The following is a 12,880-nucleotide window of genomic DNA, read 5'->3' as shown; positions in this document are numbered from 1 at the left end:
AAATCTGAAATTTAATACTGTTTTAGCTAAATCTTGATCTATATCAACAACTGCTACTATGAGAAAGATTTCTTTATAAAAATACAGCAGCAATTATATTATTCAATCCAGAAATATCACAGACTTCGTTTACCGCACAATTCAACCGAGTTGTACATTTCTATTTGATCAGTGATTAATAGACTGCGAATCTTTATGCATTCATGGCTTCAAAAAATTGTAAAAAAATGCCGGAATTTAAAATTCCACAGAATTTAGTATGATTTTTATTTATTCCAGAACTACAAAGACTACTATCAATGATAATAAGTTTCTACATGATTCCACATCCTTAAAATTTGCCTACAAAAATTGAAAATTGTATGAACATTTGCAGCCTAGTAGTGATTAATGATACCAGAAGTTTCCGTGACTGGTACTGTCATGAGCCAATAAAATTAGAGAGTCTCAACAACGGAATTCGCTTTTCTTAATTAATGGATGATAAATGACCATCTCATGTCGTAAAGAGATTCCCGTGGGACATCGAGTCGGGTAAAAAAACGTTGATGGCTATAATTTCTCTACAAGTTTACACGATGCGGAATATTTGATCATGCTGTTCGAGGAAAGAACGGCGCGACGCAGCGTATGAATGAAACTAGAGAAAGTTACTGAAAGGTGGCACACCGCCATGCCGCTTAAGCTCCGTGACTCAAAATTTTCGTGCGACAAATGTCGACCAGTCGAGTCGAAACTATCGCGAGGAATTATACATATCCATGTATAGGGTGTTCTATACTTCTTATGTAGGCTGGCTATGTTCACCAGACATTACCACCTCGTATTTAGTCATTATTTATTATTCGCAGCGAAGAATGTTTATACATACAAGGTTGAATGGTTTCGAGAGATAAATACATTGGTGTTGTGAGATTTTTTGTAGGTGGACACGTAGAAGTGATATGAAGGTCATCAGTATTTTTTCTAAATGGGATCATATGTTTTCTTCTGCACCAATCGATGAAGTTTCATATTCTCTACAAAAAAGTATTACCTATTAACGCTAAGTTTACGGAACCCGTCAAGATGACGGGTTCTAATATCCTTAATTTGCGATTATTAAGATTGTAAAGATGATTCCCTGAGGAATTATTTACCAAATCTATTTTTCTTTTGGTATATACACTCCTCAAAAGAATTAAGGGATCACTTGTGCGAACCCAAAAAATTGCACCCACTTTACGTGATCATAACTCCGTCAAAAATTGCCGTATCGATATCGTTAAACAATGGTTTGAAAGCCAGAAACCTCTAGTTTCAGATGCTCTGTTTCAAATTGTTGCTATGCTGGTTCTTTACAAAGTTATAGCGAGATGAAGACAACATTGACGGTTAACAAAAATTTTGTGCAACTTTGGAACATCACACGGGGAGCAACAATTTTTTTTGATAAATCGCATTAATATAATATCATTTGGAAGGGCTATCTTTCCTGTGTAAGTTGTGTAGTTGTTGAATATTGTGCAATTTTTTTATTCGAGTTATTCAACATTGAAGTAAATATAAGCTTTTTAACTTTAACTGGTTCCAGAAAGAGAAAAAATTGTTGTAGAATCTTGTGCAAAAAAGCAATAGAAAGAGCGTTTCTTTCTCTTCAAGGCACTCCTTTTGTTTTTTCAATTTCATTAACATTTCGATATACCAGGTGTTGTTTCTGAAAATATGTTTAAAAAATGCACAATTTCCATTTTTCCTTTATCTCGCTATATCTCGACGAGAAATGATGGTAATACATATGTACCATGATCCGAACGTCAGATCCGAGCAGAGATTCTGCCGATTCCATTGCGTACCCCATGAACTCGCTGCGACAATTTTTTACCTATGGCAGCTGTGTTTGAAGTTAGTGCTTCGCAGAAATTAGCGCGCCGCGTACAGCGCCAGCCCACAGTGGGAAATTTGGACCAAACTCGATTCAAAATCAAAGAACTTTCGATAGAAAGGAGGTAGAGCGATGAAATTTTTTTTAAATTAAAGCTGAAAGTTGACAGAATATGGGAAAAATAGGGCGATTATGGTACTAACGTTTTTTAACGTGGAGAAAATTCTTTAAACATGTAGAACTTTAAGAAAATGTGGTTTCTCCAGTACCACGCGCGGAAAAAATTTTTTTTTAACATGCTGTATATCATTTCTCGTAGATTTTTTCACGCTGATTTCAAATCTGGTCTCAAAATTTGTCTACGACCTCAGGATTTTGCAAGAAATCGATTTTACAAAATCCTGAGATCGTAGACAAATTTTGAGAGATGGGCTTGTAAAGTTAAAAAGCCCATATTTACTTCAATGTTGAATAACTGGAATAAAAAAAATCGCACAATATTCAACAACCACACAATTTACACAGGAAAGATAGACACAAAAAAATGTGTTGCTCCCCGTGTGATGTTCCAAAGTTGCACAAAATTTTTGTTAACCGTCAATGTTGTCTTCGTCTCGCTATAACTTTGTAAAAAGCCAACATAGCAACAATTTGAAACAGAGCATCTGAAACTAGAGGTTTCAGGCTTTGAAACCATTGTTTAACCATATCGATACGGCAATTTTTGACGGAGTTATGATCACGTAAATTGGGACCAATTTTTCGGGTTCGCACAAGTGATCCCTTAATTCTTTTGAGGAGTGTATTATTGGAAAAATGGTCAAAAATTTGGATAGACACATTTTTGTTATGTTTATAATGTTTATAATTCTTTCATAATGTGAAACGGTTATTTCTAGAGCTCCGTAAACCTAGTGTTAATATCGAAAAACCATTAGTTAAGAAGATATTTTAATTTTCGTGTTGTTATGAAATCACGACTCTCTTAGTAATATTGTAATGATTTTATTCACAGAAAAGGTTCAATGTGGTGACTGTTTACTTCACGAGATTTTCTTAATCGAGAATGTAATGATTGTTTTACATTATGTAATAAAACTGATGGTATGTTATTGCGTTCAGTGATGGTACGATCTTTCATATCAGCAATTGTAGTCGGAGCCTCAGCGTATACTTTATTTTTCAAGTAACCCCATAAGAAAAAGTCGAGAGGTGTTGAATCAGGTATTTTTACCGGAAAATGAATGGGATCACCTCGTCCTATGTAACGATTCGAAAATATTTGATTTAAAGCATTTATTGTTATTCGTTCATAATGTGCAAGACAACCGTCCTGTTGGGGTCACATTATTTGTCGGATATGCAATGACTAGACTCCGAATTTTATGCATTTATAACTGAAATGAACGAGTGCAATTTAAAAGAGTGTTAATATATTATTTTCACCACATTAAAATTATTAATTGATGGAAGTTCCTCTATTCGTCCGCGCTGTACGAGGGCGCTACGCACTTCTGTTTATATGTATGTTCGAAGCTCATGGTAGCACGTTGTAGGACGTTGTAGTACAACACACATGGTTAATTACGAGATTTAATGTATATTTCCTTTCTATTTCACTTATTATATATATTTTTATACCTTTATATTAAAGTGACGTTATGTTGCAAAACGGCTTTAAGTTTATTTATATCCCACATTAATGAAGAATATAAATTTGTATTTAGCTCCTGGATCTTGCAATTAATACACAAACTTTTTATTTTGCATAAACATCCGGAGTCTAGTAATGACAAATCATGTAAAAATGACCATAAGGTATTTGAATGCGTAACATTATCAAGAGAGTTGTGATTTCGTAACAACACTAAAAATAAAATGTCTCCTTAACAAAGGTTAAGGAGTTAATATCGAAAAGGTTTTTCGATATTAATAGGTTAGTGTAGAGCAGGCGTGGTCACGGGTGGAGCCCCTCAAACGCCTGCTTCCCCCACCAAGCTTCCTTTCGGTGGCGCTCCTCGTGGCTCCGATGCACGAGGCCTGCGCACTGCTTGCGACAAGCGAAACGCGTCCTTCCTACATAGTAACGACGGATGCTGGTGGAGGACAGTGGGCGCTACGGTGGGGATAGTTTTGCCTCAATTGAGGCAAAATTGCCCACGCCTGGTGTAGAGAATATGAATCTTCATTGATTGGTGCATGAAAAAACATCCGATCCTATCTAAAAAAATACTGATGACCTTCATACCTCTTCTACGCGTTCACCTACAAAAAACTCACAACACCAAAGTATGCATCTCTCGACACCATTCAACCCTATATGTATAAACATTCTTCGCTACGAATAATAATAATGACAAAAATCGAGGTGGTAATATCTGATGAACCACCCTGTATATGTATCTACGTTCACGCTCGAAATTGCGAAACAACTGCACGACCACTCTCGATTCAGTAGCCGACTATTGATTGATTCAAACTCGTTTTGTAGTTTCACATCAAAATTCTATAGATCAAGCTACTGTTGACCTGCGGTTCAACGTGACGTCAACGACGAACTACATTTCCGTTCTGATACCGCGTAATCTTCGCTCCCATAAAGTTTCGTCGATTGAAATAATAAAAACCATTAACGAAAGTGTTTGCGATTGCACTGCATATTTGATGACATTCCTCCGTGCCATAATTCAAGATCGGAATTAAACAACGCTGTAAATGCCAAAATGAAAGTTCGGAGGAATATCCATGTAAGGTTTGTAAGAATGCAATTTATTTCAGACACTTAAAAAAATTAGAATTTGTAGTTAAGACAACTTGAAAACAATATATGACTTTTAAAAAGCGAAAAAATAGCAAAGTCAGGGAAAAAGTAGACCGTCAGACAAATGGAAAGAATGAAAGTCCACTTGTCATTTTCTTGAAAAGGGAACAAGAAACTGACCAATCGTCAGGGAAGTTTCAGCCTTATTTAATTGCATTGGCGTTCGCACTTACATCCTCTTTTGGGGAAAAAGAATTTTTGGAAACTGGCACTTACAGCCTTCTTTAAGACTCTTACAGTCTTCTTCTATGCATGGAAATTATATTAGTCCAGTCAACGAAAAGTTTTAGAGGGAAATGGAAGGAACACAATTTTTAACATTGGGTCTTTGTTTGGACTCGTTAGGAGGTAAACATATTAAAAGTCCCCACTCCTTGGAGGTGAGCGGGGTGCAGGGGGGCACGTAGAAGGTCCCCCTTTTCGGTTTTCCGCTTATATCTCGGAAACTATGCGTCCTAGCGATAAGACCATTCTATACAAAATTAAAGCTGACAAAATGTGCCACAAGATTGATCAGATTCAGTTTTCGCTATCTCCCACAGTTTCCGAGATATCCGCGCTCAAAGTTTACTTTGTATTATTTGTTCGAGTTAGTGTTTTTGCTTCAATTTCAGTTTCAACACTTCAATTTCAACTTCACTTTTTCAGTTTCCACTCCCATTTTCCAATTTCAATTTCAATTCCAACATCAATTTTTCAATTTCAACTTCAATTTTCCAATTTCAACCTCAATTTTTCGATTTTGTCTTCAATTTCAAAACTTCATTTTCAACTTCAATTTCAATTTTAATTTTCCAATTTCAACTTGAATTGTTCAATTTTAACTTCAATTTCTCAATTTCAACTTCAATTTTTCAATTTCAAGTTTTCAATTTCCATTTCAATTTTTGAGTTTCAACTTTTTTCAACTTCAAATGCGCGTTGAAAGTCCCCCTTTGCGGTATTCCGCTTATATCTCGGAAATTATACGTCCTAGAAATAAGACCATTCTATACAAAATTAAAGCTGACAAAACGTGCCATAAAATTGATTGCATTCAATTTTTCGCTATCTCGCATAGTTTCCGAGATATCTTCGCTCAAAGTTCATTAATTGTGCCGAAGAGTTAGCTAATCAAATAAGGGAAAAAAACGTGAGACAAACATTTCTTTTTCACAATTAGTGAACTTCGAGCTCGGATATCTCTGAAACTATGCGAGATAGCGAAAAACTGAATCGAATCAATCCTGTGGCACATTTTGTCAGCTTTAATTTTGTATGGAATGGTCTTATCGCTAGAACACATAGTTTCCGAGATATAAGTGGAAAACCGAAAAGGGGGACCTTCTACGTGCCCCCCTGCACCCCGCTCACCTTCTAGGAGTGGTGACTTTTAGTATGTTTACTTCCTAACTAGTCCAAACAAAGTCTCAAAGCTAAAAATTGTGTTCCTTCCTCTACACCCCCCTTACGATCATTCATTGACTGGACTATGTAATACTATGTATACATATGTATATGTATGTATATGTATATGTAGATGTTCTACCATCACGTAAGTATGCAGACACGTATCAGATAAATTGTACATACATATATTGATATTAATATCGATATTAAAATTTATAAATGGGACTGCAAATCTTTTTTTATGTACCGGGTGAGTCATTCAAAGTGGAACAGACGTGTATCTCGGAAATGAAGCATTCTGGAGAAAAATGTTTCAGACAAAAGTTGTATGGTTTCAAGGGGGCCATAAAATGGTGTCATTGATTTGACCTTGGATAGTCGTTTGAAAATCACGTGAAGGTCATCTTCAGTTTCTTAAATAGAACTGTTTTATTGCATATTCTAGTAGCTTGTTTTGAGAGCTTTCCAAAACACTAGAATAAAATATTTTTTCCTTAAATATTTTTAAAGTTAGTTTCCTTAAATATTTTTCAAATTTTGTAAGCGTAACTGGGCTGACAATTTTTGAATCCAAAAAGATCAGATTGAAAATAAAATAAAGTAAGATAATGAAAAACTAAAATGTTTCTCTAACGCTGAACTTGAAAACTTTTATTTTGAATTTTGGCTTCGACCGAAAATGTAACAGAAAATATGTTGAGAAAAATAAGTTGTGCGACCACAGCAGGTTGCACAACACCTTTTGAGGTCACAGAGGTGTGCATGTTGATTGTGACTCGTAAGGTCGAAGGTTTTGACTTGACCGTCGCACGGTCTACTATACATATAACTTGCAAAAGAAGTGTTACAGTAAATGCTTCTGAAGTTTGCACAATCGTATATACAACATTCTTTTCATAAGAAAGTTATTTTGCACAACTGTTGAAAGAGATACATATACTGTACCTTTTTTACATTTTACTTCGTAATTGTGTTACACTAGTACTACATTATAATTGTACCCTCGTTTAGCATTTTTGATTATTGACAATAGCATTAAATAAAACTAGATAATTTTACATTTCTGACACTATGTATTCAGGTTTTATCTAAATTATTGATTTTACGAAAAAGGTATCGGACTGTAAATGGTTCGTTATTGCTTTACTTTTTTATTAAAATCGAAAGATGGCATTCAATGTTTTAACTGAATAATGAAATGCCTAGTATTTCTTCTCGAATTGGGATAAAAGCATTAAATTTTGCTTAGAAAAATATTTTATACGTAATAGTCTAAACGTCTAAAATTAATAAATATGGAGGTATTCTCAAAATAGGTTTCTGTTCTAGAAGTGTTTATAACTTTATAGTATTTTTGAATATCAATCAGTATATTTTAAAATACCATATTCTAGCTATCGTAAAATTGTCATTACACATTGAAAATTATACTAAAAACAGTACCATGTTCAAAATAACTTTTACCCATTTCTTGCACATAATATCTAGATAACTCATGTTAGGTTACTTGAAGTTGTTATATTATCAACACTATGAAAGGTGAAATTTGCAGAATATGTATAATTGGCACAGATCTACAAAACGTATTTTTTAAATTTTCAATATAGGCCCCCATAAAAAAAGTTGTAAACAACAACTTCTAGTGTTTTCTCTGTAATTCCGACCAATTACAATTTTTTCAAAAATTTTGTTCACGTCATGTAATCAGAGTTGTGCTAATTTAAATACATTGTAATTTAAATACATTGTAATTGAATTACATTGTAATTGCATTACATGTAATGCAATTGAAATAATTGAAATTGGAATTAGAATTCGAATTGAAATTGGAATTAGAATTCGAATTGAAATTGGAATTAGAATTCGAATTGAAATTGGAATTGGTATTGGAATAGGAATTGAAATTGGAATTGGAATTGAAACTGGAATTGCAATTGGAATTGCAATTGAAATTGGAATTAAAATTGGAATTGAAATTGGAATTGAAATTAGAATTGGAATTGGAATTAGAATTCAAATTGGAATTGAAATATATAATTGAAATGTAAATTACTCAATGTTGCTTGTTTCTTCAGTTTCCCCTTCACAGACAACTCATTTTCATGTTTATGAAAATTGCGACAATCTTAGTGACAAGATGTATGAACAAAGAGTACTCATTAAAATTAATTTAAAACTTGCTGACAATTGCCATCAGTGAATATGACCTCATAAGTGATTAGTGCCACACGAAGAATGTTCTTGATTTAGATCTATCCTATTAAATAGTGTTACTGATAAAAATTCAAGATATTTTTCACACTAAGCGAGTATGTAATGCACACACTAAGTAATTTGCATTACATACATTGTATTTCAAATACATTTTATTTCAATTACATCGTATTTGATTGCACTCGTGATTCGCGTAATTAGCAATTAAGAGAAGTGAAAGATTCAAATTATTTAATGCAATTACAATGTAGTTCAAATACTGTGTGTATAAAATACAATGTAATTCAATTACAATGTATTTAAATTAGCACAACTCTGCCTACGATGTTTCTGCCGCACGAAGCGGTGTTCGCTATCAAGGAATTCACAAATGAAGTTTTTTCCGAGTATCTCAATCAGAATCTTCAGAATGATGATCTTGACAACATATCTAAAACTCATTGAAATCGGAAAGGATCCACATCATCGGCAACTTTACCGAAATCTCAAACCAGTAAATGATTTAAACAAATATTATGATCGATGAATAGGTGTACGATTTTCATTGCGAGTACTCACGTAATACGAGCAATGATACAAACGAATCCTTTTCTGAAACTATTAAATCATTACAGAGTGAAAGCGTTATGCGTAAAACTGGCTTTGGTAGAAAATTAACGTCGAAAACAAATCGATCCGTGCTGGATACGGTAGTCTTAGCGGACAATTACTCGATTTGTTTGAAGCATGCAATGAACGGAACGCCATGCACCCCGCCTTTCTATGTATAATGCTAGACGCGATACGATGAGTCATACAAATGAAGTCACTTACACCGGTAATAAAAAGGCCGTGAACCATAGACACCGACTTTCGAAACCTCTAATGAACACACTCGTATGCAAACCCGTAACACAAACAACGGATGCACGCAGCGCCACGTCGCGACTCGACGCGTCGGGTCGCGTCGAGCCGAGTCCAGCCGAGTCGTCGAGTCGCGTCGTTCGCGTCGCGACGGTTGAGAAAGATACACTTCGATTCGAGTAGTCGGTCTCTACCAGTCTCTACCAGCTACCAGCGCACCGGTCGGGTCGCGTCGCGGACATGGACGCATCGTTTGTAGTATACGTAGAGTATACATAATTACATATAGTACAGTGTATTTATGTATAGTACGTCGCTGGAAATTCAGAGCCAACACTCTGTCTCGAGGAACATCGTTCTTTCCAGTTCTTTCTGCTTTCTTGTCCGGCGTTGTCATGCGTTGAATTTTCCACGTCAACGAAAACGATAAAAATGCAACCAACGTCATTGGTACAGTGATGGACAAAAGTATTGGCACAGTGTACGAAATTCCACATAGAAACGCTTATAACTGGACTGCGGATTTGACGCACTTAACGGCAAAATGTATTTAGTTCAGTGGTCGGCAAACTGCGGCTACTTGAGTGCGGCTCTTCCACGAATGACGTGTTTAAAATTAATCTATTTTATTTTAATACGATTTTCAATCAGTCAGTGTGTTATACCTAAATTCAAATAATCATTAGCTTTATTCAGTATACCTAGTTTTAACCGACTTCTAAGAACGGTTCTTGTAAAGAAATTTCGCTCTCAAACGAACGAAATCAAAATCATTGTATTTTCTATTTACATATTGATGCTGTAAACCATGTTTGGTTTATATAGCATACATTAGTATAACACTTTACAAATAATAATGAAGTATATATCGTTATATAAAGTTAAATTAATATGAACGGTAGACACTAATTGTAAATCCTAATCTTACATTCTAAATCGTTGTATGTATTGCTGATATTTGGCTCTTTTGACTAACGAGTTTGCCGACCACTGTATTAGTCAAATACAAAACTGAAAAATCATTAGAAGAATTGTATGCTGCTTTTACATTATTTTCGACTAGTTAGAATTATTAAAAGAGAAAATGTATTAATTAATTTACTCCTGTTTCTTACAATTGACTTGGACAATTTTTATTTTATGAACTTCCTACTTATAGCTATTGAAATAATTACTTGTTATGGCTTTGTTGTATCTTTATGTAAAATATCTTATTTACTTGTACACCCAAACAGAAAGTACGTATGTGGATGAAATACTGTGTACGTAATAAGTAAAACTATATGTCGCAATCATCTTGCGGCTGGGGAAACTAGTTTTCCATTAAAGATCATCTTGGTAGTCACTTTAGGTCAGACGTGTCAAACTCTTTTACCACCAAGGGCCTCGTTAAGTATTATACATTAATTCTAGGGCCGCAATAAAATAAGCAGTATCGAAATAAAGAAGAAACACATTTTTTTATTAACATTATGCAACAACATTACAAAAATACATTTGATGTGTAAAAGTTGTTTTCGTTCAAGTTTAACTTATTCGAGTAAAACTATTTCATTTTTGAAAATTTAGTTGAATTTGTTGAGCTATAATTATTTTTGGAATTGATTGTACACGCTGATCTGTTAATCTTGACTTTTCCGCAGTTTCATTATTTTTCAACGTTGCAAATAGCAGTTCACACATATATGTGCTACAGTATGCCTAATTGCTCAACATATTGACATATTGGGAAATTGGTCAACAGATAAATTATTGTAGAAATATAGAATCCCAACATTTGAACTCGAATCTCAAGGGAAGAACTAAAATCTTCGAGTTATAGAGGTTTTGACTCATCAAAGCCTTTGAATAAGAAATGTTTATCCTACGAAAATTCGACTTACAGGGGGTTTGTATTGTAATAGGTTTAGAGAAAGAAAAGTTGAATTTTTAGAGATGAATTATTTATTTTATATACATATAGTAAATATAATCTACTAGGCTTATACATGTTAAAGAAATCTGTGATTTTACTCTGCATTAATGAATTAATAGATTGTTGATCAATGGTATTTTCAATGGTAAGCAGAGAATATATTTTCTTCAATGTCATCGCATCTTTCTACGAAACTTCTTAAAGCATTTATTGCTGTTTCAGCTTGTTTAGCTTCCACGCTAGTGGAGAATAATTCGAGTTAAAGGAAATTCTATTTCGATATACATATGTATAGAGGATTTTAAAGTGCAACGGAAGGGAATGAACAAAATTTTCGAGTTAAAGAGATTCGAGTTATCGAGGTTTGACTGTACTAAAAGGAGATTTGTTAAGAGCTTATGAAGAAAGATATTGTTAAGTTTTACATATTAATGAATTAACGGGCTGTTGATCAATGGTATTTTCAACTAATTCTTTCTACAAACTTCGTAAAGCTTTACTGCTGGTTTAGTTAGTTTAGCTTCCACGGTCGTGGAAAATAATTCGAGTTAAGGGAAGTTTTATTTTGATTTGTAGTTTTTTCAAGTGCAGCGGAAGGGAATGAACAAGATTTTCGTCTTATAGAGGTTTTCGAGTTAAAGAGATTTCGATTAATTCCAGTTGTAAATTGTCATCAAGAGTTTTGAAGTATTTGGTCAGGCCGTAGAGTGCTTGTCAACAAGCCGCGTGTTTGACATGTCTGCTTTAGGTGACTTTCTGGCAGTGCAGAAGGTAGTTGAGATGCTAAACTTTCAAGAAAGTGTAAAAGCGAGAAGAAAAGGAAAAGAAACAACTCCCGAGGAGAGAAAGATTTATATTAAATCTATATAAAGAATGAAAATCCTATACAAAAATTGGAAAAGTAGTATGCAGAAGACGTTCCATATTGATCTTTCATTCAGGCCATTTGCTTTGTTCCATACCACATTTTTTATAATACCTTATTATTTTAAATATGTTTCTTCTATCGATCGTATTTGCTGATAATAAATTTTTAAATGTAATAAACGTAAATGTAATTCGTAATAAACGATCGAACCATTGCGCCAAAAACATTTAAAAATGTATTACCTTATTATTTTGGTGGGAATATATTCTACAGTCTTAAACTTGTTATAAAATTAGTAGTACAGACAAACTGGAGAAATTAGTAGTAAAACGGTGGGGTACTGAAAAGTGCTGAATAATCTGCATGTATCACCAGCTAAAGAAACTTAACGCAGCAAAACGAATATGAATAAAGGTATTGATTTTTATAATAAAATTCTATTCTCAGATGGAAATTATTTTTATATACAAATTTAGGTTAAACAGCTAAATATTAATGAGGAGAAAACGTAACACTGAAATGGATGTTAAGAACATGCAAGCTGCAGCGAAACATGGAGGTGACGGAGTAGATAGATACATATTTGGGGATGTATGTCATCATCTGTAGTAGGAGAATTGGTATTACTTGATGGAGCAGTTGATGCTTGCATTTATGTAAACATTTTAGAAAATAATCTCATGAAAAGTGTCGATAAATTGAATTCATCCTGTAATTATTACTTTCAACAAGACAACGCTCTTGCTTATAAATTATAAATCATAAAATACTCAAGAATGAATTACTTATAATTAGACTACGGAAGTTTATGCAATTTGCAATTTTTCGGGACGATATTTAAGAAGAAAAAGATATATTCTGGCATTGCTTGAAAATTTTCAGAAGCCATAAATGCATTAAGATCCGCAGTCTACTTCTACTCTGCCTTTAGCTCCGTCAGTAGAAAACTTATGGCATGAATTAGAA

General features: G+C 33.9%; 1 protein-coding gene across 6 annotated transcripts in view; it reads right to left on the bottom strand.

Moving 5' to 3' along the window:
* The window catches only part of Ipk1 (Inositol phosphate kinase 1), a 188,046-nt gene that overhangs the window by 156,997 nt on the left and 18,169 nt on the right, over positions 1 to 12,880 (bottom strand). The window contains exon 1 of one of the 6 annotated variants that reach the window (XM_076437250.1): positions 9,102 to 9,799. The exons of 4 other annotated variants lie outside the window; for them this stretch is intronic. The gene's annotated coding sequence lies outside the window, so the exon portion shown is untranslated. Of the gene's footprint in view, positions 1 to 9,101; positions 9,800 to 12,880 lie in introns of those variants that run through there. One more of the 6 variants, XM_076437251.1, reaches the window with a different exon arrangement.

The sequence above is a fragment of the Lasioglossum baleicum genome, chromosome 13, assembly GCF_051020765.1.
Source record: "Lasioglossum baleicum chromosome 13, iyLasBale1, whole genome shotgun sequence".
NCBI lineage: Eukaryota > Metazoa > Arthropoda > Insecta > Hymenoptera > Halictidae > Lasioglossum > Lasioglossum baleicum.
This window is presented reverse-complemented; position numbering and strand designations above follow the sequence as displayed.